This window comes from Heterodontus francisci, chromosome 18 (genome assembly GCF_036365525.1).
Source record: "Heterodontus francisci isolate sHetFra1 chromosome 18, sHetFra1.hap1, whole genome shotgun sequence".
NCBI lineage: Eukaryota > Metazoa > Chordata > Chondrichthyes > Heterodontiformes > Heterodontidae > Heterodontus > Heterodontus francisci.
In genome coordinates, this window is record NC_090388.1 from 26,125,245 (window position 1) to 26,152,897 (window position 27,653).

A 27,653-nucleotide genomic window follows, 5' to 3' on the forward strand; every position below is an offset into this window, starting at 1 on the left:
CAGGAAGCAATGAGGTGCTCTTTGTTTGCAGCATTATCAGAGTGGCTAATCAGCAAGGGAAATCCAATTCAAGAATTCCCATGTGGGCAATAAAATTGATCTTTCCACAAAAAAAAGAACAATTTAATGGTAACTGTAATTTATACATATATCAAACAAGGGATACTTTAATTAAGAAATATTCCTCATTGACCTTCCTCTCCTTTCAGTTAATACTGCTCAGGTATACTCTACAGACATTTCCAATGCAGCATTAGATTCCCCAAATAGCTACCATCTAGTAGCTAACAACAATTATAAACCATAGGATTACAGAGTACCCAAGAAACAAATCATTATTGACGAATATATCTATACAACCTGATATATGGCAACTCGTGTGGAGGATAGGCACCAGCACAAACTAGCTGGGCTGAAAGGCTTGTTCCTGGGCTGTATATTCTATGTAATCTATGTAATGAAGGAGTACAGGCAAAAGAAGCCTAGGATATGCTCACCAAGGACAGTGACTTTCTGGAATGATTGATCATGAGTTATCCCTTGATACTGTTAACATATAACCCTCAATCCTTACAACACAAAATAAAGGCGGATAGTTGCAAGTCTAATGTTGATCAAAATGGTGATAAGGAAAAGCAAGTTCATGACTTCAAGTTTCATTTGAAAGAAAATGAGTGCTCAGCATTTTCACATGATATAGTAACAAGGAATGATATTAGTCACCTGACACCTATAAAATGAATATTAGAATTAGAATTAGAATATTACAGCGCAGTACAGGCCCTTCGGCCCTCGATGTTGCGCCGATCATCTGACCTACACTATTCCATTTACATCCATATGTCTATCCAATGACCACTTAAATGCCCTTAAATATGTAGGGTAATTTCTGATTTAGTACTGTTGGCAGTGAGCCCCACCTGCTGGAAGTGCATAGCAGAAATTCCGGCACATGCTGCACATAATTTTCCAACCACTTAAATTTTGGCTGGAAAATTATGTATCGCACGTACTCAGGTTTCAGATTTGTGCTCCCAGAGGCTGAGGATTCCCGCCATCAGTATCAGTTGGGTATGTCTTAGCTAGAGCTCACTTTCCAATGTGATGGTACTCCAATGGCCTGGTATTCCCTGTGGAACCAGTTACTGATCCTCCCATGGCTAAGATTAGCAGGAAGGAGAGACTTAAATGGTGGGTGTCTAAAGGCTGAAAGATAAAATGAAAATAAAGTCATTCAGTGGGTGGGAATTTTAACAATTTATTTAGAGGGAGTAATACTTTCCTTAAAAGTCTTAACTGGGATGTTATTTCCTCTTTCTGGCAGTATGCAGACAATGGGCTAGGTCATGAATGTAAAACTATGATATTTTGCAATGGGATAAATGTACTTTAAATGTTTTTGAGCTATTGGGCCTTGGAGACAGTACTGAGGAGATTTACCAGAAGCCCACCAGGGGTGAGAGACTTCAGTTATAGGGAGAGATGAGAGAAGCTGGGATTGTTCTCCTTAGATCAAAGAAGGTTAAGGGGACATTTAATTGAAGTGTTCAAAACTATGAGGAGTTTTGATAGCATAGATAGGGAGAAACTGTTTCCACTGGCAGGAGGGTTGATTACCAATGGACACCGATTTGCAATGATCTTGAATGTGTGGTAGAAGCCAATTCAATAGTAACTTTCAAAATGAAATGGGAAATATACTTGAAAAGGAAACAAATTGCATGGCTATGGGAAAACAGAAGGGGAGAGGGAATAATTTAATAGCTTTCAAAGAGCTGGCACAGAAACAGTGGCCTGAATGGCTGCCTCCTTTGCTGTTAGATAGGATTCAATTCAGAACAATATGAATCCCAAATAACTTTCTTTGTGTAATCCTAAAATATTTGTCAAAGTAATATTAATGTGGATAAAAAACTGAAAATGAATCGAATTAGAAACTTTTTTGAGACAACAAAGTCAAGTTTATCCTCAGCTGTAAAGGGTGTGACTTTGTCCATGCCAAGAACTGCACGGACTGATTTTTCAATGACTAGTTGCTTAAAAACTTCAATTTTTTTGCTCTATCCCTTCTACTTTAAAAAAAACATGAACAGCTGGATTTTACAGAACATTTAATTCATATCCTTTACATTAATATAGCAGCTGACAACTACCAGGTATTTTTCCACAGTAAGCTTGCTTCAAGGTGGGTTTAAGAGCCAGTTGCTACAGTCTTTGTAGGCCAAGGTCATGTCCTCTTTATTGAATAAGAGCTGAGAATGTAAACAAAGCCAAGTGTCAGAACAAACTTGCAATATTGATTTAGTAGCTTAATGGATGGCAGGCCCATTTTTTTCATGTTTTTTTTTCTGATGTGCACAATAGGGTGCAGAGTGATAGCTGTGGGAAACTGCTGCTTTTAGCATAAGGGCCATGAACCATACTAGAAAACTCTTCAAAGTGGTGCAAGATGTTTTAAACTCAAGCATGTGGACATAGAGCCTGAACAGCACAAGCATTGGTGTAGTGGCACTTCTGCGACATTATGGGCCCCAGTTGCTTTGTTGGTCTCTCAAAGATAGTTTTTTGCTTACCTTTTTGGGGCCCTTTCCTCCTCACTGCCTGATTCAACTGGGAGAGCGGAGAGGCAATGGACCTGCGAGGAAACGCCCCAGAGAGGGAGAGTATAAATCCAGCCCGAGGCTTGGAGCCTACATTTACCTGGGAGAGCAGAAAGGCTGGAAGTCAGCATGCACTGGGTTTGATGAAAGAGTGAAAAAAAATTGAACAGTGACAGGAAAGCCATAAGTTGATTGGTTGGTGAGTAACTGCTGTTAGGTTTGTGTTTAAATAGCTGGAAGATTAGAAAAACATAAAATTTTCTTTTAAAATAACCCTCAAGTAGATACCTTATAAGTGGTAAGATTTATTAGTATTACTAAGATTTAAATTAGTAACATGAGTTACTAGTGAGTAGTGGCATTAATTAAAAAATATTTTAAAATTATTTTAAAATAATTAAACAATTTAATTAATTAAATAATTTATCAAATAGTTAATTAAAACACAATAAAGATGGCAGGACAGGTGATGTGTCGCAGTTGTAGCATGTGGGAGCTGGTGGACAGCAGTGTGATCCACGGCAACCACATCTGCAGTAAGTGTCTGCGGCTCGAAGAATTTCGGATCAGAGTGGATGAGCTGGAAGCCGAGCTACAGACACTGCGATGCATTAGGGAGGGGGGAAGTTACCTGGACTCTTTGTTCCAGAAGGCTGTCACATCCTATAGGCTAGCATCTTCTGATTAGTTCAGTGTTCAGAGACAGGAGGGTGTGACTGCGAGTGAGGCAGGTAAAGGGATCCAGAAGGAAGAAGTAGAGGAGCCTCAGCCCTTGCAATTGTCCAAGTGGTTTGAGGTTCTTTCAGCTTGTATGGATGAGAGGGAGGGCTGGAGCGTGGATGAACAAAGTGACCATGGCTCCGTGGTACAGGAAGCCATTCAAGCTAGGGGAGTAAATAGGAATGTAATGGTAATAGGTAACAGTACAGTCAGGGGGATGGACACAGTTCTCTGCAGCCAAGAGCAAGAGTCCAGAAGGCTGTATTGCCTGCCCGGTGCCAAGGTTCGCAGCATCTGCTTGGGGCTGGAGAGGGACTTGCAGTGGGTAGGGGAGGAAACAGTTTTTGTGGTCCACGTGGGTATCAATGACATAGATAGGACTAGGAAAGAGGTTCTGCATACAGAGTATGAGCAGCTAGGGGCTAAACTATAAAGCAGAACCTCAAAGATAATAATCTCTTGATTAATACCTGAGCCACGAGCAAATTGGAGTAAGGTCAATAAGATTAGAGCGTTAAATGCATGGCTCAAAGATTGGTGCGGGAGAAATGGGTTTTGATTCAAGGGACACTGGCACCAGTACTGGGGGAAATGGGAGCTGTACCACTGGGACAGTCTTCATTTGAACCATGCTGGGACCAGTGATCTGATGAATCGTATAACTCGGGTGGTAGAGAGGGCTTTAAACTAAACAGTGGGGGTGAGGGATCAAGTGAGGGAAGATGTGATAATTTAGAGAGAGAGGAAAAGGCAAGAGAGCAAGGTAACAATAAAGGAATTGATAATCTGAATGTGGCAGAAAGGGAAATTGGAGGGAAGTAAAACTGGGAACAGGAAGTAGAAAAGTAGTAAATGAAATGAGAAGACAGATGAAGCGAAGGGAAGGATCAAATAGGATCAAAATGCAGAATAATGTCAGAAAGACAAAGTTAAGGGCACTCTATCTGAATGCATGCAGCATTTGCAACAAGGCAGATGATTTTAAAGCACAAATAGAGGTAAATGGGTATGATTTGCCATTACAGACAGGTGGTTACAGGGAACTGACCATTCAAGGATATTCATCATTTAGGAAGGATAAGCAAAAAGGAAAAGGAGGTAGGCTAGCACTCTTAACAAGGGACAAGATCAATACATTAGTGAGACAGGATCTTTGATTGAAAGATCAAGCTGTAGAACCAATTAGGGTAGAGCTAAGAAACAGCAAGGGGCAGCAAACATTGGTGGGAGTTGTTTATAGGTCACCGAACAGTAGTGGTAATCTTGCACATGGTATAAATCAGGAAATTAGAGGTGCATGTAACATGGATAATACAGTAATAATGGGGGAGTTCAATTTGCATGTAGACTGGCTAAACCTAATCAACACTAATGCTGTGGAGGATGAATTCCTGGAGTGTGTATGAGATGGGTTTCTAGAGCAGTATGTTGAAGAACCAACTAGGGATCAGGCTATTTTAGATTTAATACTATGTAATGAGAAAGGACTAATTAATAACCTTGCTGTAAAGGAGCCTTTGGGAAATAGTGACCATAATATGATAGAATTTTACATTAATCTTGAAAGTAATTTAGTTCATTCTGAAACTGGAGTCTCAAACATGAACAAAGGAAACGATGAAGATATGAGGGGTTGGTTGGCTATGGTGGTTTGACAGTAGACAGGCAATGGCTAGTATTTAAAGAAGTATTACATGGTCTACAACAAATAAACATTCCTCTAAGATACAAAACCCAACAAGAAAGGTGAATCAACTGTGGCTATCAAAAGAAATAGCATATAAGGTTGCCAAAAAAAGTGGTAAGCCCAATGATTGGGAGCAATTTACAATCCATCAAAGGAGGACCAAGAAACTGATAAAGAAAGGGAAAAGAGAATATGAATGCAAGCTAGCAAGAAACATAAAGGCAACTGTAAAAGCTTCTTTAGGTATGTGAAAAGGAAAAGGTTAGCAAAGACAAATGTGAGTCCATTACAGACTGAAACAAGAGAATTTAGAATGGAGAAAAGGGAAATTGTGGAGAAACTAAACAATTGCTTTGTGTCTGTCTTCATGGAGGAAATACTAGGGAACCAAGGGACTTGTGAAAATGAGAAACTGAAATAAATTAGCATTAATAAAGAAGTAGTACTGGAAAAATTAACTGAATTTAAGGTTGATAAATCCCCTAGACCCAGATGAGCTACATCCCAGAGTGTTGAAAGAGGTGGCTATTGAGATAGTGGATGGTGGTTATCTTTCAAAATTATATAGATTCTGGAAAAGTTCCTGCAGACTGGAAAGTAGCAAATGCAACCCCACTATTTAAGAAAGGAGGGATAGAGAAAACGTGGAACTACAGACCTGTTAGTTTGATGTCAGTAGTAGAAAAAATGATAGAGTCTATTATGAAGGATGTGAAAACTAGACACTTAGAAAATAATGGTACGATTGAGCAGAGTCAACATGGATTTTTGAGAGGAAAATCATGTTTGACAAATCTGTTGGAGTTTTTTGAGGATGTTACTTGTAGCATAGTGTTACGATCAGGTGAAGAAAGGTAGAAAGGCTCCCCTCTTGTCCCTCTCCTTGGTTGACCAGAACAGGGTTTATTTCTTTTCAACAGTGGATATGCTTACCAATTCATTGAGTGTTTAACCCTTTATGTGCTATGATCATAAAAGAACCAATCGGACTGGTTTTCTGTCCTGGGATTGCTGCAGTGTTCCAGCGAACATCAACGCAAGCTCGAGGAACAGCATCTCATTTACCTTGAAGGGACTGCTGGAGGCTGTTCAAAAAACAGCCACAAGAAATTTTTAACTTTTACCTTTTGGGGGGCTGAGGAAGCAGGAGTAGTCCTTCTAACCCCACCAAAATACACCAGCTCACTGACTACTTGTGCGAAGTGTCCCCTGAATGGCTACTCGACCGCCCACCCCACCACCCCAGGCTCCATCTGTTCATTGACTTTGCATCAGGAGGAGGCATCTAATTCCCCACAGTCCCCAATTGGGGAGCTTCCTCAGAGCACCGGTTTGGTCTATTGCAGATGTGACCCAGGCCTCAAATTAGTTTGGGCCTCAATAGATCATAAAAGAATGGGTGGCAGGTGCGCTTCGCCTGGTGACCGCCCATTGTGAATCTAAGTTGAATATCCACCCAGGTGTGTTTACACTACAATTTCCATACCACTTCAACTTTGTAGTACAAATCTGAAATGAGAGTTCGGAAGCATTTATGGAAAGAACAGAGAAAAGATGTTTTGGGTATGGACTCTTCCTCAGACCTAGATTGGAGTTCCATTAAGGCAATGTAAATGGTGTGCTGCTTTGTTGGAACCTATCCATTGGTATCTGGCCAATAAGCTGCAGTATAAATTCAGCAACAAAAATACAATTATGCTAAACAGCATATGCATATTTATTAAGTGTCTGCAGTAACTTAAATGAGTAGGCATTGTCAGAAAACCTTCAGCTAGCAATAACATCAGTTTCATATAGCCTTGGAAACATTTGCTGCAAGGACAGAAAGCGCTGACTTTCTGGTGCAGATAGGGCACTGCACCTGCAGTACATTAGGTGGAGGAGAAAAGTCCTCTTGGAGAATTCGAGAACACCCAATGATGGTGGAAACCATTGAATTCCCATTACAGGGTGCATGTTGACCCTTGCATGCTTTTTCATGTCAGAATAACTGAGGGTAGTGTGGTCCTTTTGTTTTTTTCTTTCTAGGAAAAGTGACAAATGAAAATCAATCTGGAGAAGTGTGAGGTAATGCACTTGGGGAGGACAAACACAGCAAGGGAATAAACAATAAATGTGAGGATATTGAGAGGGGTAGAGGAAGTGAGAGACCTAGGAGTGCATGTCCACAGGTCCCTGAAGGTGGCAGGACAGGTAGATAAAGTGGTGAAGAAACTATATGGAATGTTTTCCTTTAGTGGCCGAGATATTGAATACAAAAGCAGAGATGTAATGCTGGAACTGTATAAAACGCTGGTTAGGCCACAGCTGGAGCATTGTGTACAGTTCTGGTCATCACATTACAGGAAGGACATAATTGCTCTGGAGAGAGTACAGAGGAGATTTACAAGAATGTTGCCAGGGCTTGAAAATTGCAGCTATGAGGAAAGATTGGATAGGCTAGGGTTGTTTTCCGTAGAACAGAGGAGGCTGAGAGGTGACTTATTTGAGGTGTGCAAAATTATGAGGGGCCTAGATAGAGTAGACAGGAAGGACCTGTTTCCCCTAGCAGAGAGGTCAATTACCAGGGGCCACAGGTTTAAGATGATTGGTAGCAAGATTAGAGGGGACATGAGGAAAACCTTTTCACCCAGAGGATGGTGGATGTCTGGAATTCACTGCCCGGTCGGTGGTGGAGGCAGAAACCCTCAATTCATTTAAAAGGTACCTGGACCTGCACCTGAAGTGCTGTAACCTGCAAGGCTACGGGCCAGGTTCTGGAAGTCGGGATTAGAATGGGCGGCTAGTTTTTTCAGCCGGCACAGATATGATGGGCTGAATGGCCTCTTTCTGTGCTGTAATTTTTCTATGGTTTCTATGGTTTAACCAAGAGTCAATTTAGATTAACCAGTATAGGGGTAATAGGTGAATGGGACTTGGTGCAAGTTAGGACACGGGCAGCAGAGTTTTGAATGACCTCAGGTTTACGGAGGGTAGAACATGGGAGGCCAGCTAGGAGTGCACTGGAGTGGTCAAGTCTAGAGGTAGAACTCGGTTAGATTCCAGGAGTTACTTCTTATTGCCGAGCCATTGACCTCTGGAATAAGTTGTGTTCATGCACGGTGAGTGCAGATTCACTACAAGCATTCAAAAGGAAGTGTTCAAGTTCCTGAGAGTTTATGAAAGGTAGGTAGATTATTGAATGCTATGTCACCAGTAAATGTTGTTTCCTGGAACTTGCCTCTTTTGTTTTTTGTGGCCTGACAGGAATTTTTCAAAGAAATTGTCCAAAATTTTTTTTCTGTTTTGACATGAAAGATTGTGTGACTGCATGGGAGGGAGAGGGATTAGGGGTAACGGTGTGAGAAATCAATGGGACAGTTTCAATGTACTAGCTGATCTTTTCCTGTCATTTTTGTTGCTGGTATCTCATACGATCAGAAAAAATAGGCTAATTTGTATAACAAGAGACGCAATGGTTTTTCTGAGGTTCATCCCGAGCAGCTCTGTGTCACAGGACTCTGTGCTCTACAGGCTGTTCCCAGGGCCACACAGCGAGATAAACATCAACTCCTGCTGGAGGACCATCAATTCAGTAAAAGTCGCACTTTGGTCTGCCTGAAACTTGCTGGTCTTCCAGTCCAAAGAGCTGGAAGACATCCAAGTGTTGCAGACTGGTACATTCCAAGGTCCTGGACCATGTGCTGAGGGACACACTAAAGCTTGGGGCAGCCAAACTGGTCTGTATTGCACTTTATGTAATGTCAAATTTGAACTGTTACATAATGTATTTTTTACAAATTTTATAATAAAGTATATTTTTGGGGAAAAATGTGTATGCCAAGATTTCACACTGAACAGGCAGGAAGCAGCTGTGAAATGGTAAGAGGAAAGCCAAAGGCAATTTCTGCTGGTGTCTTCTATCTTTTCTTAAGAATAAATGATCACTGTAAACTATTATCTCTTGGAAATTGGCAAATGGACATTAAAATTGTCAAATACAACAGAGCTGCAAAGCTGACAATAGCAAAGTGGCATTTATTGCTGTTGGAGACTATAAGGTTTGCATGTGAGAATTTATGTCTCGAGACAAAGTGTCAGCAAGAACCAGCCAACCCTTTATGTATTGGAAAGTAAACACAAAGACAAAACAGCTCAAGCTCTTGAAACTAAACTCCCACCACATTGCACACCCTTAACTTAAGAGGTGTTTGATGAACATTGGATCACCTTGAGCCCCACAGTGAAGTCCTAATCCTGGTTGCACTTTATCTCACATTTGTTTTTGATTTATTTCAATTCCCATTCACTAGTGACGACTGCATTTGCTTTGAACAGAATAAAATCTCGCCATGGAGCTCACTTTGCATTATTCATTAGCAATTTCACTTGCTTCCAAAAACGTCTTGAATGAAATGCCTGTAGGCCATTGTGCTCTATTTCATTCAATTAGGCTTCAGTTTTTTGTCCATAAAGCTTTAGTTTTCTCCCTTTTTGAAGGAGTAACATTTTTTACTCATACAGAAGTTTGACTGTTTGACTGATTTAATTTACAACCTCACACAGTCTCCTGTATGCTTTTTATCAGCCTAAAGGTTGGAATAGCATTAATTTAAATAATTTTTTTTTATTTGCTCGTGGGATGTGGGCATCGCTGGCCAAGTCAGCATTTATTGTCCATCCCTTATTGCCCTTGAGAATATAATTTCATTGAAGTCTCCAGCCTTTAACCTATGTGAAATGAGGAAAGGTTGAAAGTTGTTTTAGGAAGCCACATCACTTCGCCAAATACAGAGCAACAAGTTCACCAGGTCAATATTTGATCGGACAGTGTTCACCTGCAGCGGCTATATAACTTGCAATTCATTTTTAGAAACTCTGGACGCAAGTTTCAAAGCTGTGTGTACAAATTCTCATCAAGTCATCATGCCACTTATGAGTGGAGCCAAGTATATCATGTAAAATGCAAGTTTCTAATCACAGGAACCTGCATTGAACATATTGTAAGAAATGGAATGCACGGTGAAACTTATTCTGTTATTTGGGAACCACCAATGCTGGATGGAGAAATTACTAAAATATGACCGAGTTTATGGAGTGGGGAATTTTCTTAAGTTAGAGTTCACAATGGCAGTTCTCCTAGCTAGAATTGGACCATTTCTCTCCATCCCAAACTAAAGAAAAGAAAGCATAAACCTGCATTTCTACAGCATCTTATCAGATCCTCAAGGTATCTCAAAGTGCTTTACAATTAGTGCATTAGTTTTGAAGTGCAGTTATTTTAGGTTAATGCAGCAGTCAAATTGTGGTCAGCTGGATCCCATAAGCAACAAATAAATGATTGTACTGGAAACATGGATGACAGTGAGTCTTCTTTGGTAAGAAATGCATCAGTGATGCTTGGCTTGTTAATCTGATGCAGCCAGAGGACATATAGCCCTCTCATCAGAATTAAAACATGGAGAGAAATTAAAAGGTTGATTGAAAGAAAATTTAGCTTCAGTGTTGGGGTATAATCTACCGTCTTGAGCATTGTCAAACATTATTATACACCCCACTCCACAAGCAAATCCTCCAATTCTAGGATTACCCTGGACAGTAAGGATAAACCACCTTCTTATCCCCTTTTCCTTCTCCCCTCCATCCTCATCTCCAACACCAAGTGCAAGGATAAGAGTAGTTCTCGGGTGAAGGTGCTAAATTGGGGGAAGGCTAATTATAACAATATTAGGCAGGAACTGAAGAATTTAGATTGGGGGCGGCTGTTTGAGGGTAAATCAACATCTGACATGTGGGAGTCTTTCAAATGTCAGTTGATTACAATCCAGGACCAGCATGTTCCTGTGAGGAAGAAGGATAAGTTTGGCAAGTTTTGGGAACCTTGGATAATGGGGGATATTGTGAGCCTAGCCAAAAAGAAAAAGGAAACATTCATAAGGGCTGGAAGGCTAGGAACAGACGAATCCCTTGAGGAATATAAAGACAGTAGAAAGGAATTTAAGCATGGAGTCAGGAGGGCTAAAAGGGGTCATGAAAAGTCATTGGCAAACAGGATTAAGGATAATCCCAAGGCTTTTTATACATATATAAAGAGCAAGAGGGTAACTAGGGAAAGGGTTAGCCCACTCAAGGACAGAGAAGGGAATCTATGTGTGGAGCCAGAGGAAATGGGCGAGGTACTAAATGAGTACTTTGCATCAGTATTCACCAAAGAGAAGGACTTGGTGGATGTTGAGCCGAGGGAAGGGAGTGCAGATAGTCTCAGTTATATCATTATCAAAAAGGAGGAGGTGTTGGGTGTCTTGCAAAGCATTAAGGTAGATAAGTCCCCAGGGCCTAATGGGATCTACCCCAGAATACTAAGGGAGGCAAGGGAAGAAATTGCTGGGACCTTGACAGAAATCTTTGCATCCTCATTGGCTACAGGTGAGGTCCCAGAGGACTGGAGAATAGCCAATGTTGTTCCTTTGTTTAAGAAGGTTAGCAAGGATAATCCAGGAAATTATAGGCCGGTGAGCCTTACATCAGTGGTAGGGAAATTATTGGAGAGGATTCTTCGGGACAGGATTTTCTCCCATTTGGAAACAAATGAACTTATTAACGAGAGACAGCATGGTTTTGTAAAGGGGAGGTCATGTCTCATGAATTTGATTGAGTTTTTTGAGGAAGTGACAAAGATGATTGATGAAGGAAGGGCAGTGGATGTTATCTATGTGGACTTCAGTCCCTCATGGCAGACTGGTACAACAGGTGAAGTCACACGGGATCAGAGGTGAGCTGGCAAGATGGATACAGAACTGGCTCTGTCATAGAAGACAGAGGGTAGCAGTGGAAGAGTGCTTTTCTGAATGGAGGGATGTGACTAGTGGTGTTCAGCAGGGATCAGTGCTGGGACCTTTGCTCTTTGTAATATATATAAATGATTTGGTGGAAAATGTAGCTGGTCTGATTAATAAGTTTGCGGACGACACAAAGGTTGGTGGAGTTGCGGATAGTGATGAGGAATGTCAGAGGATACAGCAGGATATAGATCGGTTGGAGACTTGGGCAGAGAAATGGCAGATGGAGTTTAATCCAGACAAATGTGAGGTAATGCATTTTGGAAGATCTAATGCAGGTGGGAAGTATACAGTAAATGGCAGAACCCTTAGGAGTATTGACAGGCAGAGAGATCTGGGCATACAGGTCCACAGGTCACTGAAAGTGGCAACGCAGGTGGATAAGGTAGTCAAGAAAGCATACGGCATGCTTGCCTTCATCGGTCGGGGCATAGAGTATAAAAATTGGCAAGTCATGCTGCAGCTGTACAGAACTTTAGTTAGGCCACACTTGGAATATTGCGTGCAATTCTGTTCGCCACACTACCAGAAGGACGTGGAGGCTTTGGAGAGGGTACAGAAGACGTTTACCAGGATGTTACCTGGTGTGGAGGGCATTAGCTATGAGGAGAGGTTGGATAAACGTGGATTGTTTTCACTGGAATGACAGAGGTGGGCGACATGATAGAGGTTTACAAAGTTATGAGCGGCATGGACAGAGTGGATGGTCAGAAGCTTTTTCCCAGGGTGGAAGAGTCAGTTACTAGGGGACATAGGTTTAAGGTGAGAGGGGCAAAGTTTAGAGGGGATGTGCGAGGCAAGTTCTTTACACAGAGGGTGGTGAGTGACTGGAACTTGCTGCCGGGGGAGGTGGTGGAAGCAGGTACAATAGCGACGTTTAAGAGGCATCTTGACAAATACATGAATAGGATGGGAATAGAGGGATACGGTCCCCGGAAGTGCAGAAGGTTTTAGTTTAGGCAGGCATCAAGAGCAGCGCAGGCTTGGAGGGCCGAATGGCCTGTTCCTGTGCTGTACTATTCTTTGTTCTTTGTTCTTTGATATCATTGATTTCTTCGTCTCCAGGATCAAGAGCATCCATGCAGCTGCCACAGCCACAAAATCCTTTTCCTCTCCCCTGGAGACTTTCACGCTCCCTGCCCCAATCTTCAGTCTCTCTCATTCTCTTTCCTCCGCCTGCGAATTTTCCAAGCTCATCTCTTCTATAAAACCTCTTGCTCCCCCCATCTTCTGACCATCTAACTGCTGACCTCCCAATTACTCTTCCTGGCACCATTGCTTGCTGGCATTACTTAAACTCTGTTTATTTTAAGATTATCTCTCTCTTTTTGAAAGTTGCCATCATCTTCCCCTTCCTTACACAGATAATCTATTATAAGTTTAAAAATAGGGTTTCTCCTGCAATTTACTGCAACCAAAGATTCTACAGATATTTTCTAAAAGAAGGTATTATTCAAGAATTGATTCCATTGTTTCAGCGCAAGAATAAATCCTTATTTAACGTTACTAGTGGTTGAAAGATTTTCAATAAATTAACAAGGTCCTCATATATGAAATTCAGTACTAAGTATTAGGTGGGTACAATTTGGTTGTATGGAAAATTATGGTGAAACGTATAATATGGGATATCTTACCAAAACATTATTTGGTTTAATAAAATGTTGTGGTCATTCCAATATTTATATCTGTGTGGCAGGTAACTTTGTTGTTAAACAACTGTTGCTTTCAATTTCTAATATGCTCACCTGATGTACCATCACATGTATTTACCTTTCAAGGTCTGGTCAATTTATTACAGTGACGATTAAAGTAAGCTGCTCTCTATGGAGGTATAACATTTCTGTTTTTTTATCTGAACTACCTTGTTGATGAAATTCCATGTATAATTTACTAACTAGTGGTACAATACTGACTCTGTAGCAGTTCTGGCAACGTTCCACCAGAAGACAGTAACCAGTGCATAACTTTGCATTGTTGTACAAGAATAAGTCAATGTAATAGTGATTGTGAAATGAAGATGCACAGCTGTGGTCACCTGTTTTGTGTTTTTAATGATAGACTGAACCACCTATGTAAGGTTATCTTTCATAACTGTACAAACCACTATACTGCAGCAGTGGAGATAAGATTATATTTCATGCAGTCTTTCTGTAAGAGGTTGTAGCAATGTGGATCATATCACAGCATCAGATATAATCAAACAACAAACCAATGAATTTGAGTTGTAGATTCAGACCTGCACCTTAAATTTCGGATTCAGTAGTTTTATGTTTGCATTCACTTTTCTTTTTCACCTTTTCTCAAGGCCCTGACTTGCTAGGATAAGTTTTTACAGCTATCAACAGTCCTCTGGTACATCGATAAAATAGCCATTCCTAATGTATGAGGCCAGATGATGAGTATCAGCTGAGTATTGTAGTACAGGTACATCACAGCCAAATTTAATCCTGCCTTCAGTCGATGCCTGAACTTGCTCATTTTTCAGCAAGGTTGCTGCTTAGCAGTCAGCAGTGGGAATCCAGGCCATTTGTTTTTAGATTTCTCTGGCCCGAGGGTTCTGAGGTCAATTTTACTGCCACACAGGGATTGATACCAGCTAATGCATCATACACTGGGGATTGAATTTGGATAGCTCAGTGCCAGTTTTAGCTGCTGTGGTTACTTACTGAGCCATGAGTCACTTGCATTACATTTTTCTAATGCCTGTCAAGATCCTCTTGAACCACACCACTTACATTGAAGAAGCACATGCAAGAAACCCACAAACTGCCCAGATCGGAACTGGGAACATTCAGAAACACTCAAATGGATCTAAATTCACTTTAGCTCTGGAGAAATCTGTGAGGCTGGACAATTGTCACAATGAGGGTTCAGGGGTGTGGCCCACATGTGAACAGTTACCGAAAACTTGATATATTCAAGTTTCATTGTTTATGGAACATGTATGTTTAAAAGTTGAGGTTTGAAAGCGTGGTGGTTCTACTTATTCGATTATCACCTGCACAACCAGCATTTAACGATTATATTCTTGCCTGTAGCAGAGTTCAAACCAAGTACATTTAATGATGCATTCAGGCGAACAAAGTGTAATAGGAGAACTTCCAGGCTTATGAATGGATGTGCCACTGAATTGGACTATTGTTCATTGTTCATTATACTTACAAAAATGTGTAGCCAACAGAGTAATGGCCTGAAAAATCAGTGAACATTTCAGAAATACACATCAGGTTGTCATCTAGAATAAAGGTTTGTCGTCCTGTGACATCGCAAGTGGTTTTATTAATCAATGAGGCAGACTGGATTGAGTGATCCAAAAAGATCAGGGATAAACTGTTATCTGTAGTGTCAAAATCACAGAACTCACTTCTTATTGGCATAGTAATGCTTTCACTTCCCAAGTGAATAATGCACACAAGCATTTGAAGTTGACATTTTATGCCTTTTATGGACGAATTTTATGCTTTTTTAATGTTGGTTAATGAGTCACTGTTGATGCCCCAGCTCAAGGGACAATCCACTGTGAACACAACTCTGCCTGTTGCCCCTAAAGTGCTCACAGTCCTGACTTTAGTTATGCTTTCAGCAGTCCAATAGTGAGCGAATGTTGCATTGTTGGGGAGAATGGCCTACATACTAAACACTGGACCCACTTTATAAATGTACAAGCATCTAATATAGCAGGTGGCGGGCATACACTCGCACATTCTGATCAGGAACTGCGCCATCTGCCATATTGACGTATGCATCAAAAGAGGCTGAAACATGCATTGGGCTCTTTTACAGATACAAATAATACTTACCTGAAGTCCCTTTATTTGATTGTTTTACCCTGAATGCAGCCAATGGCTGTGATGCAGCTATCTTAGGGGTGACTATGGGAGTGAATTTCCTCAAGGTTTCTGCCGAAATTCTACCAAAGTTACATTAGCAGAGTTACATCATTAGAGATAAGCCACAAGTCCTTAACCCCAGTTTACCGATTGCAATCTGCCTTGGATCATCTTATCCCACATGAACCACTGTTCTCTAAGCAAGGTCACCAACTCCATAATTATGGACCATTTTATGCCATGACCTCACATCCACAGGATATGGATTGAGATTTCTGAAACTCTCATATGACCATTACAACTGTCAAATAGAAAAGACTTTCCACCCACTGGACTGGGCTTGATTTATAATGATGTCCCAGAGATGAAAGGAGAGTGCATCAGCTAGGGTTAAGGCACATTATTGCGTAAAATTGAAGAAGAATTGAGTCAACTCTTCAAATTAGAGCATTACTGGAGAGAGAAACTCAAATGATGCACTAACCAAAGTAGTTCACACAATTTCCTGCATTTTAACCATCTTTATGTCTTTAGTATGGCGTGAAATGATTAGTATTAATTTCACAGGGTTAAAGGGACTGTTTTACAAGAGGACAACAGCAATTCTTAATTTTCATAACTTTTATAATAGACAATTATAATAAAAAATATTGGAAAGTCAAGTATGTTCATCCTATTGGGTTTCACTGATTTGGAATTTTTGATTTTAGGAGATGATGTTTAAGCTCTTAGCCAAAATGTTAACATGGGACATGATGCAAAAATAAGCCTGTAATTTTGGAAGCACATCATAATAGGTAGTCTTGCTGTTTAATAATATAAAATTTTCAATCTTTGTACTTTCTTTGGTAGATGCTTGATTATGAAATGAAGAGAACTAGTGTAATGATGAATAATAATCATGGATTAAAAGTATTACCTGTTAAGAAGTAATGAATTAATAAAATGGTTACTATAGACTATTCAGATATTATAACTGATGATGCTTTATTTTGTACAATATTTGTTACTTTGCTCATGCTATGCACAGACATGTTTGAAACAGTTATACAGCAAGGAATCATCTAGTTTAAGCTACCATCATTCAGTATACAAATGCAACTTCATGTACACACAGGAACGATCTGACACAATAAATTTTTGTCACACATTGGATGGATGTTGGGTCACTAATCCCAAGATTGGTAGTCACTTCCTTTCAAAAGTTGAGGAGACCTAAAGGAAGATAAACATTTCACGCATGGCTGGTTACCAAAGCCAGGAAGAAACAGTTCAGCAGGTAAATCAGTTTTGTTTTGACAGATGGATAGAAATTAGCTTCTGCGGTGGTATAATACCATATCAAAGGTTCGTAAAGAGGAGGTTCTTAATTCATAGTATGAAATCAGATTCCTAGAATATTTAATGCAAAAAAACTTGAAATATATATTTTAAATTTCCACATTTGTTTCAATTTCATTATCCAGCCATGAAACAAGAACATGTTATATTTGACAGATTGGGGTTTATTTTCTTTTATGGTATATGTCAAGTGGGTGTGGGTGGGCTGTCTGTTCCATTAGCCTGATGATTTTGGCAGGAGGCCTGACAGCACGTCATTTAAATATAACAGCAAGATGCCAGTGCTCCTTCTAGGCAGCTTGTTGATTGGGAGGGTGGAAAGTCTGGCAGGCCAGCAACTACTTAAAGGCAGCATATAGCACTTAAAGGGGGGGGGGGGGGGGGGGAAGGGTGCTCTTTTCCAAGGTGGCAAGTGAGGTAGCAGGCCGCATGATTTTGTTCAGGACCGCCCAATTCTCCGAAGCAGTCCTGTAGATACTTGTGGACCAAGTGAGGAACACAGAGGAGGCCTTCTTTACCTTCAATGGGTGATTGCTTCCCCATCAAATTGTCATCAGCAGTGAAGAAAGGTTACTGAGGAGGTCAATGCAGTGAGATCATGTGCTGTCCCTGCTGCAGAGAAAAGTTATGCAGCATACATCAGGCGACTATTCATATGGGCAGGCTATATTGCAGGAAGGCACCAGGCCTGTATGGCAGATAGATTGTTGTCTGTTTGATCAGGACTCTCGTGAGCCATCTATCTGATTGTAGCACAGTTCAGCTCTTGAACGTTGAGCAGCAACAGGGCATGGCCAGGCATTGAAGAAATGGTCCCTGGCACTCATACAAGTCAAGGGGAGGGATTTTCAGAATTGCTTCCAGAATCAGCAAGTGGACCTTTTTATATATCCATTTCCAGGATATAGTATCATTGACAAGGTCAGCATTTATTAACCATCCCTAGTTCTCCTTGATGCTGAGCCTTCTACTTGATTCACTCCAATCTATATGTGTTGAAGGTACTCCCATATTGCTGCTAGGTAGGGAGTTCCAGATTTTTAACTCCTACTCCTCCTGGCTCCATAAGGAATGCAAAAAAAAGTTTAAATACTTGCTTATTTGGGCCCCTTCTGGCCTTTGGTCATCTTCCTGTTGTGTTAAGCTAGTGTAAAAGTCACAACCATTTTGCCATTCAAGCTAATGGTTAAAGTAGCAGGCAGGCCTCAATGACTTCATCAGAAACCAATCTACATATTTAAAGAAAGACTCCATTGGTTTCCTTTCCACATTCTCAGAAGAGTAAATTAAAATAGAAGGGACCGGACATCAGCGGGTAAGTCCTCCTGGCAAGCCTGGTTACTACCAGGAGGGCTGGGTTAAAAACAACCATTTGTTCTAATATGCTTTAAATTGCACTGGAAGTGGCCATCTACTGGCTTGTATGCCCATGGTTTGTGGGTAAGTTAAAGAAGTGGTGGTAACAATACAGGTAAAATTGCATTGAGTTCTTGACCACATCATTCAACCATCAAGCAGCATATATTAACAAGACCTTGCTTTAATTCCTGAACTGAGGTCTGCACAAAAATGGAAATGGGGATGTGTTCAGTGGTACGTCTACAGGGCTTTTATTTTTCATGATATTGGTCCTGGATATTTTTCGGCATAAGTGGGGCAGCAATTAAAAGTTTATCACCCCCACCATTTTAACCCTTTTGTCTCAAGCTTGTTTTTCACCTGGTTTAAAACGCCTGGGAGAGAAAAGAAATCATCTCATTCAGGGGTATTAAGGCACTTTGATAGTAAACACACATTTTTACATTACTAACAGTATTTGCTGCATTTCTGCCTGATAATTTACAACCAGCAGTGACAAGTAGCCCACTTCAACAAAATGATGGAATGTTCAGCATAAAGGCCAGCTCGGGTCTGCAAATGAAACCCGACCCGAGCCCGACAGAACCACATCCGAACCAAGCCCGACCCGACCCGACCCGAGTCCTTTCATTTTTTCCATGCCCGACCTGACCATCAGTTAACTGAGCTTCCGTTTTTCACTTTGTTGCTTATCTGCACAAGCTTAAACAAACTGTAACTCAACTGGGAAAGTGGGCAAGGGAGTGGCAAATGGAATTTAACGCAGACAAGTGTGAAGTGACGCATTTTAGGAAGTTAAACCAGGGCAGGACATATACAGTGAATGGCAGGGCCCTGGGGAGTGTTGTTGAGTAGAAAGACCTTGGGGTGCAAGTACATAGTTCCCTGAAAGTGGCAACACAGGTAAACAGGGTGGTGAAGAAGGCATATGACATGCTTGCCTTCATCGGCCGAGGCATTGAGTACAAGAGTTGGGACGTCATGTTACAGTTGTACATAACGTTGATTCGGCCGCATTTGGAGTACTTTGTGCAGTTCTGGTCGCCAAACTACAGGAAAGATGTGATTAAGCTAGAGAAAGTGCAGAAAAGATTCACAAGGATGTTGCATGGTTTGGAGGGCTTGAGTTTTCAAGAGAGATTGGATAGGCTGGGTCTGTTTTCCCTGGAGAGGAGGCTGAGAGGGGACATAATAGAGGTATATAAAATTAAGAGAGGCATAGATAGGGGAGATAGCCAGAGTCTGTTTCCCATGGTAGGGGTGACTAAAACTAGAGGGCATAGATTTAAGGTGAGAGGGAGGAGGTTTAAAGGGGATCAAAGGGGTAAATTTTTCACACAAAGAATAGTGGGTATCTGGAATGAGCTGCCTGAGGAGGTGGTGGAGGCAGGAACAGGAGCAACATTTAAGAGGCATCTGGACAGGTACTTGAATGAGCAAGGCATAGAGGGATATGGAATTAATGCAGGCAGGTGGGATTAGTATAGATAGGCATTATGTTCGGCATGGACGCGGTGGGCCGAAGGGCCTGTTTCCATGCTGTATGACTTGATGACTCTATAAACAACATTTCAAGTCCAAAAAGTACATTAACATTGGAGCCATGTACTGGAGGTGGGGATAGATGTGTCCGACCTGGCCCGACCCAACCCAAGCCCAAATGCTGGACCTGGGAAAGCGACCCGACCCGACCTGAACTCGACACGTCATTGGGTCCCGTCGGGTTCGGGTCGGGTAGCCATGCTGTAGTGCAGCATTAACATGCACAGACAATCCAAGGGCTAGATCCAAGGTCTAGACCTTTTAATAGTTAACAGTGTGTCTCTGCTCAATCATCCTGTACACCAGTATATTTGCATGAGGATGAAATAATGCTTAATATACTTTTTAGTGTGTGGACAAATAATCTAGTTTTAATATTTTATAGGCAATAAAGAATGAGAAGGTATGTGTGTTTATAGGTTTTATCACTCCGAGAGAGTGGTTGGCAAAGCAATTGGGATCTTGGGCTTCATGAATAGCGGCATAGAGTACAAAAGCAGGGAAGTTATGTTGAATCTTTATAAAGCTGTGGTTGGGTCCTTGATGAGGTACAGAAGAGATTTACCAGAATGGTTCCAGGGATGGGGGATTTTAGTTTCGAAGTTAGGTTGGAAAAGCTTGGGTTGTTTTCCCTAGAGCAAAGGAGATTGAGGGGAGATTTGATAGAGTTGTACAAGATTATAACAGGCTTAGATAAGTTAGACAAGGAAAAACCGTTCCCATTAACTGATGGTACAAGCACTAGGGGATGCAGATTGAAAGTTTTGGGCAAGAGATGCAGGGAGAATGTGAGGAAGAACGTTTTTCATGCAGCGAGTGGTAATAACCAGGAACTCGCTGCCCACGAGGATGGTGGAAGCGGAAACAATCAATGATTTCAAAAGGAAATTGGATGGGCATTTGAAGGAAATACACTTGCAGGGCTACGGGGATCGAGCTGGAGAGTGGGACTGACTGCATAGCTCCGTTGACAGCTAGCATGGACTCGATGGGCCAAATGGCCTCCTTCTGTGCCGTAAATGACTCTATGACTTTAGAGGCTGTTTTTGGTATAAAGTGCTTAAATGGGCCTTGTCACGCAAAATGAAGATAATCACACAGTTTGAGTATGACACTACTATTAGTTTGCAATTTATACTGTATATTTTTAGGTTTTTCTCAAATTTTAGATTTCAGAATGTCTTTTGGTCCTCTGTAGCTGTCGTGACTTCACAGAAAATAGGTCTGACATAGAGTAAGGGAGAGTTCAGAGACTGAATGAAACTTCATAAAGAGCATGCTTTTTATAATGGACCCCAGCTAGCCAATTAAAAATTTATATTGTTACCACCAGGTGAGAAAGAGGTCTAGGGTTCCCTTTCAGCCTTCACCTGGACTTACTGTAACAGGGTTTAATTTTTAAAAACACCGTGGGCTGGATTTTATCTTAGGATGACGGGAATTCGCCACCGACATAAAAGTCGGTGGCAAACCCGCTTTCACATAGCCCGGGGATCCGACCCGTATTTTACAGGTCCCCGGGCTTTAATTGTCCCGAGGCAGGACTTGCACCCACTTGAGGGAGGAGGTCCCGCCTCAGTGTGCTGCCGCCCAATTAGCGAGCCAGCAGCTCTTAGTCCCAGCAGCGCCACCGGGAGTGATGGGCACTGCTGGGACTGCGGCCCCACCGACCAGATAGATCCATGAGTGAAGGTAAGTTGGGCATGCCTCACCAGAGAGATCGGTCCTTCCCTGGTGTTGCTGAAGTGGTCATTTCGGGGAGGGGGGCGTCTTGGGTCCCGAGGGTGGGTTGGGAGGCAGGGGTGGCCCTCAATCGGGCACCCTGTGCCCTACTACCATGGTCTCCCCCAGGGCACGGAAAGGCCAGCAGCTATTGCTAGTCGGCCTTTCACGTCCCCAGCACGCCTGCTTGCCACGGGTAAAATACCTGTCGAGGCAGGCGAGAGCCCTTAAGTGCCGGTTAAGTGGCGACTGCAAGGCCTTGATTAGCCTCAGGCGGACGGGCCGTTCCCACCCCTCCCCCCCACCGCCTGACCGCCATAAAGTCGACTGGAGGTGGGAGCAGGGCGGGTAGGCCTCCCAAAGCCTCCCGCTCAATTTTACGCCGCCCCCATGCCACCATCCGACCTGCTGGGGTGGCGTAAAATTCAGCCCCGTGTTTTTAGCTCCCCCTTGGTGAATCCTTGTTCACCACTTTACAATTATAAGGCAAAGAAACCAGTTCAAACAGGCTTTCTTAGGTTTAAAGAAGAAAAATTGTAATTTATTAAACTTAAACTAATTTGGTTACTGCCTACAGATACACGCTGCGCCCCATGCTAGCATGCCTATGTGATACACACATGCAAATAGAGACAGAAAAGAACAGAAGAAAAATAAAGTGGAAATGTTTGAGGCAATATCTGAAGAGTTGTTGTTACAGTTCTTTGAGCTCACTGTCGAGTCCTTGATTGTACAAAGAACAAAGAACAAAGAACAGTACAGCACAGGGACAGGCCATTCAGCCCTCCAAGTCTGCGCCGATCTTGATGCCTGCCTAAACTAAAACCTTCTGCACTTCCGGGGTCCGTATCCCTCTATTCCCATCCTATTCATATATTTGTCAAGATGCCTCTTAAACGTCTCTATGGTACCTGCTTCCAGCACCTCCCCCGGCAACAAGTTCCAGGCACTCACCACCCTCTGTGTAAAGAACTTGCCTCGCACATCCCCTCTAAACTTTGCCCCTCTCACCTTAAACCTATGTCCCCTAGTAACTGATTCTTTCACCCTGGGAAAAAAGCTTCTGACTATCCACTCTGTCCATGCCACTTATAACTTTTTAAACCTCTATCATGTCGCCCCTCCACCTCCGTCATTCCAGTGAAAACAATCCGAGTTTATCCAACCTCTCCTCATAGCTAATGCCCTCCAGACCAGGCAGCATCCTGGTAAACCTCTTCTGTAACCTCTCAAAAGCCTCCACATCCTTCTGGTAGTGTGGCGACCAGAATTGCATGCAATATTCTAAGTGTGGCCTACTAAAGTTCTGTACAGCTGCAGCATGACTTGCCAATTTTTATACTCTATGCCCCAACCGATGAAGGCAAGCATGCCGTAGGTAGATCTTATTTTCGTTGGGGCCCAATATTCTTCTTCAACCTTGTTCACTGTAGGAGACTTTTCTCTCGGGGTTCATGTGTCTTCAGTGGATTCAGAGGCTTGTGAGAAAGAGATGGGAGCAGACAGACAGACAGGAGGTCTTATTCAGTCCAGGAGCATCCTGCTTTTTGCAGGCTCTTAGTTCAAACTGTACAATTCAGAAAACCCCAGGTTGCCAAGCAGGTTAGTCATGTGACTAACTGGTCTGACCACTTCTTGGCTCTGTGTGTTGTATCATCTTAGCAGGGAATGGAATATACTTCCCTGCCTTCAATGTCTGCTAATTTGTAAATGTTTTTTTCCAGCCAAGGTCTGGCGTCCTTGTAACAGGCCTTCTGTTCTTCCCAGCAACAATTTGAAATTTAATGTCCACGTGGCAAAATTAATATGCCTCATTCTTGGCAGGTGGGTGCCTGCATGACAACATCCATAATCCAAACAGAAGTTACCTATCAGATATTCATTAAATATCATATTCCATCATTAGATGAACACAACCCATATAATGCACAATGTAGTTACAAATGCACCATATCAGGTAAGTCTTACAGTAATCAGGCAAGATTCCAGATCTTTATATCAGCATATCAACAGGAAACTTTACTATTATAATAGCTGGTGATCACGGCCACGTTTGTCTTGAATTGGCCCAATATCTGTGGGATCTACTAAGTCCATTTAATGGTAAAACTGTTATTACAATGATAACTATAATACTATAGCACTGAATACATTAAAATATGAAAAATAACCTCCATCAAAAAACGTTTGTTTTAGAAGTGTCACATGGCACAGGACTACACACACATTTAAAAAAAAAATCCCCATCAATAAAGTACCCATCTAAAAAAAATCCACAAGTTTATTACAGATCAGTAAGCAACAATTTTATAAATGAATCTTCTTTATTAGAAATTCACAGATCAAATTTGAGGATCAAGTATGTTCTGACAATAGAATTGCTGAGCAGAGGAATGTTTGTTTCAGGGAAGTGCACATGTCTATGGGCTCTGTGTATGGACTTAAATACTGTAATCCGACTGATTCCTTACTTTTGAAGGAAACGCAATACTAAAATTTACTATCCCAATTAATTCTATGTCTGAGATTCAGTACTGAGATTACTCAGAATTATTTGAAGCCTCAAAAAATACATAATAGTTGTTGTTCAAGGCTGTGTTAATCTTGAATTGATCGTATATCTGTGAGATCTACTTTGCCTGTTTATTCCTAATACCGTAAGTGTAATGTGAGCTGATGCAGTATGCATATCAGTCTATCGTTATATTTTATTCGTAATGAATAGGGTAAAATTGAGCTTGACAGCAGCTATCACTTTCATTTTTGAGATGTATTATAACCACCTTTTATGGCTTTTGTGTGAAGAGAATCAAAACATATCATATGCCATCTTATCAAGTTATATTATCACATTGCCCTAAATACTGGTTTTAAAGCATGCAAACACTATATTCTGAGCTGGGCTAAACTAAAATCATGGGATTGTTTACAATATATGTGCCAGCATATGATATACACATACAGAATTACTTTCCAACAAATCATCAAAAAATGGGCAGCTGAGCATTTGATTCTGGTAGCATGCATTGACTGATACCAAGGATTCAGAAGCATCAACAGTACTGCCAATGAACTCATTGCAGGGGCAGAGTGAATCCATAAGATTTCAAACAACCCACAGCGAATTTATTCAACCGCCATCTATAACACTGAACAAACAAGCCTCCTACCGGGCCTACATCTTAACAGCCAGTGCATACAATCATGATATCATGATATTTCATGATATCGTTCATGATATCAGACACACCACAATGATAACTTCTCCACAAATAGCAAAAGATAGTAGAGCAAACTACTGCACACCACATCATGAAAATACAACCTTGCACGACCAATGCTGATAGCATAATTTTAATAGGTTTAACTATAATACACCATCCTCCATACATGTGATTATAAACTGAATACTCCTTATGAAGTTGTTGACCCATATATTTAGTCCAATGCTGAGACAGCCTTGTATAAACCACTCATTACTTCTACACTTGTATGGTCAGAGGTCTCCTTCAGCTGTTGAATAAAAAGGCTATCTGCAATATTTTTATTTACATGTTGATATTAGAAAGATTGGGAGGAATTTTAACCCCCTCCCCGTGGTGGGTTGGAGATAGCTGGGAAGGTAGAAGTTTCAAAGTTCTCAAACTCGCCTCCAATGCACCCACTTCCACATTTAATGGAAGCGTACTTGGATGTGGGCAAGTAACCTCATTATCACATGCTTATAAGGCATTTTTGATGAGCATTCAACAGGGATTTTCATTTAGCACTTCTAGCATGGGTTTCTCGGCACTTGGTGACACGGAGGCGAGACTGAATGTCAATTCATGGGGGTTTTAAAGTTCTGATTGCTATATATGGATAAAGACTCAGTACTTATAACTGCTTTCTCAGTTCCCTCTGGCAAATGTTTACAGAGTTCTTGTCGTCATAGACATGTTTCAAAAGGTTGGAGACTTTCAAATAGACAACATCAGGTGGCGGCGGGGATGGTGGTATGGCGGGGGGTGGGGTTGGTGGTGCAGCACCATAGATATTATCAATAGGACCTCAAGCAAGTCAGCATCCACTGCAGTATGGTCGTGCTGTGGTGGAATCTGCAGTTGCACAAGGGAGCATTGCATAGCACAGGCCTGGAGGAGAATAGAGATTGGAATAGCAGAAAGGAGAGAAACAGAGGGGAGTTTATAGGAGTGAGAGGTCCACAGAGAGAGAGACTGTGCTTCCATGACCATCCAAACAGCAGTGCTTCCAAAGGCTCGGATAGACATGGCAGGTGGTCACGAAAGCTTCCTTTAATAAGAGCTGCTGTTTGCTGGACCTGGTGGCCAGGCATTGTGCATCGTTGTGAAAGTCACCACTGCCCTCGATTTTTATGCCTCTGGCTCCTTCCAGTGTGCCACTGGAAACATCTCAAGAATTGCTCAGTTGGCTGCACATACATGTTAAGACAGGTGATGGATGGGTTGTTTGACACAGCATTGACTTATGTCAATTTTCAGTGTGACAACAATAGCAGAATGAGCAGGCGGATAGATTTGCATTTTTAGCTAGCTTTCCACAGGTGCAATCTAAGGATCACCAGATGAGCCAGAGGTTTTTATCAACTATAAGGGATTTCATTCCATCAATATGCAGCTGGTATGCAACCACAAGAGTTTCACGCAGGTGTGCATCAGATTCCCTGGGAGCTATTACGATGCTTTTCTACAGTGGTGTTCTAGCATTCCAAACCTCTTCATACCAGGAAATAGAATTCAGGGCGGGCTTGTAGGAGACAAGGAATATCTCCTTCAAACTTGTGATGGTGCACGCATGGAAGGAATAAGGCGCTCAGAGGCGTCTTCAATTAGGCACGTCCACAAACTATTACTCCATGGGCTGAATTTTATTTGCGTGCTGCACATCGTGGTGGCAGGCTTTGAACTCCCCGCGAGTGAGCCCCCGCGATATTTCGCATGGGGCTCGTTTAAATGGAGGGGGTGGAATGGCTGCCCCTGATGACGTGGAGGGGGCAGCCGCTCCGTACCTGGCAATGGCGTCCGGCGCCACCACGCAGGTGCCGGTGCCGTTTTAAAGGGCTTACAGCCCTGAACAAAAATTAGAATTTTTAAAGAGACATGAATGTTAATTCATATGAAAAAAATAATCAAAAGCTTGAGGCCCTTTCAGACAATAAATATTTTCCCACCCTGAATTTACCCCCACAACCTCATCACATTTGTCCTTTAACCCCTTCCCACCATCCCTACAGCAAAGAAAAAGGTTTTCCCCTCTTGCCCTGATAATTTCAGTCCTCCCCCCTCCCCATCAGTGTCTCGCCTCGGAACTCCGTACGGAGTTCCGGAGGCACGCAAGTTGCGGATGGCAGCCGTACAATCGGCGTGGGACGGCCGCCGGGACCAGGAAAGTTGATTAGCATCTTATCTTAATTAATTTTAATATTGAAATGAAGGCCCCACCGCCTGGTGGTGTGGGGGGAGGGGGAGCCATACTGAGGGCTCGCTACCGCCGGTAAAATGCAACGGGGCCTTCTCGGCATTGGAGCTTGTGGCGGGACAGTCCCACAAGTACTTTACGGGCTCCCCCGCCACAACCCCTGACGCGAGGGGCTGGTAAAATTCAACCCCTTCTGTGGAGACCCTAGAAGACAAAAGAAGCAGATAAGAATTAGTCCTGGCAAAGTCCCAACATTGAGAATCATCATACTCAGTCTTCCCATAGTTCAATGATTGAAATGAAGTCAGCATATGTGTGTCACAGATATTATAAGACTGGTGTACAATGTTCCTGCTGCTTGCCTCCCTAGCCACCTCCAACCGCACCTTCTTGGTGTCAGCAGTAGGTTTCTTCCTCCCAATGCTGGGGAAAAGTTCTTTGTTCTATGACCACGTGGGTTTTCACTGGGTGCTCCGGTTTCCTCCCACAGCCAAAGACTTGCATGTTGATAGGTAAATTGGCCATTGTAAATTGCCCCTAGTAAATTGCCCCTAGTATAGGTAGGGAATATGGGATTACTGCAGGGTTAGTATAA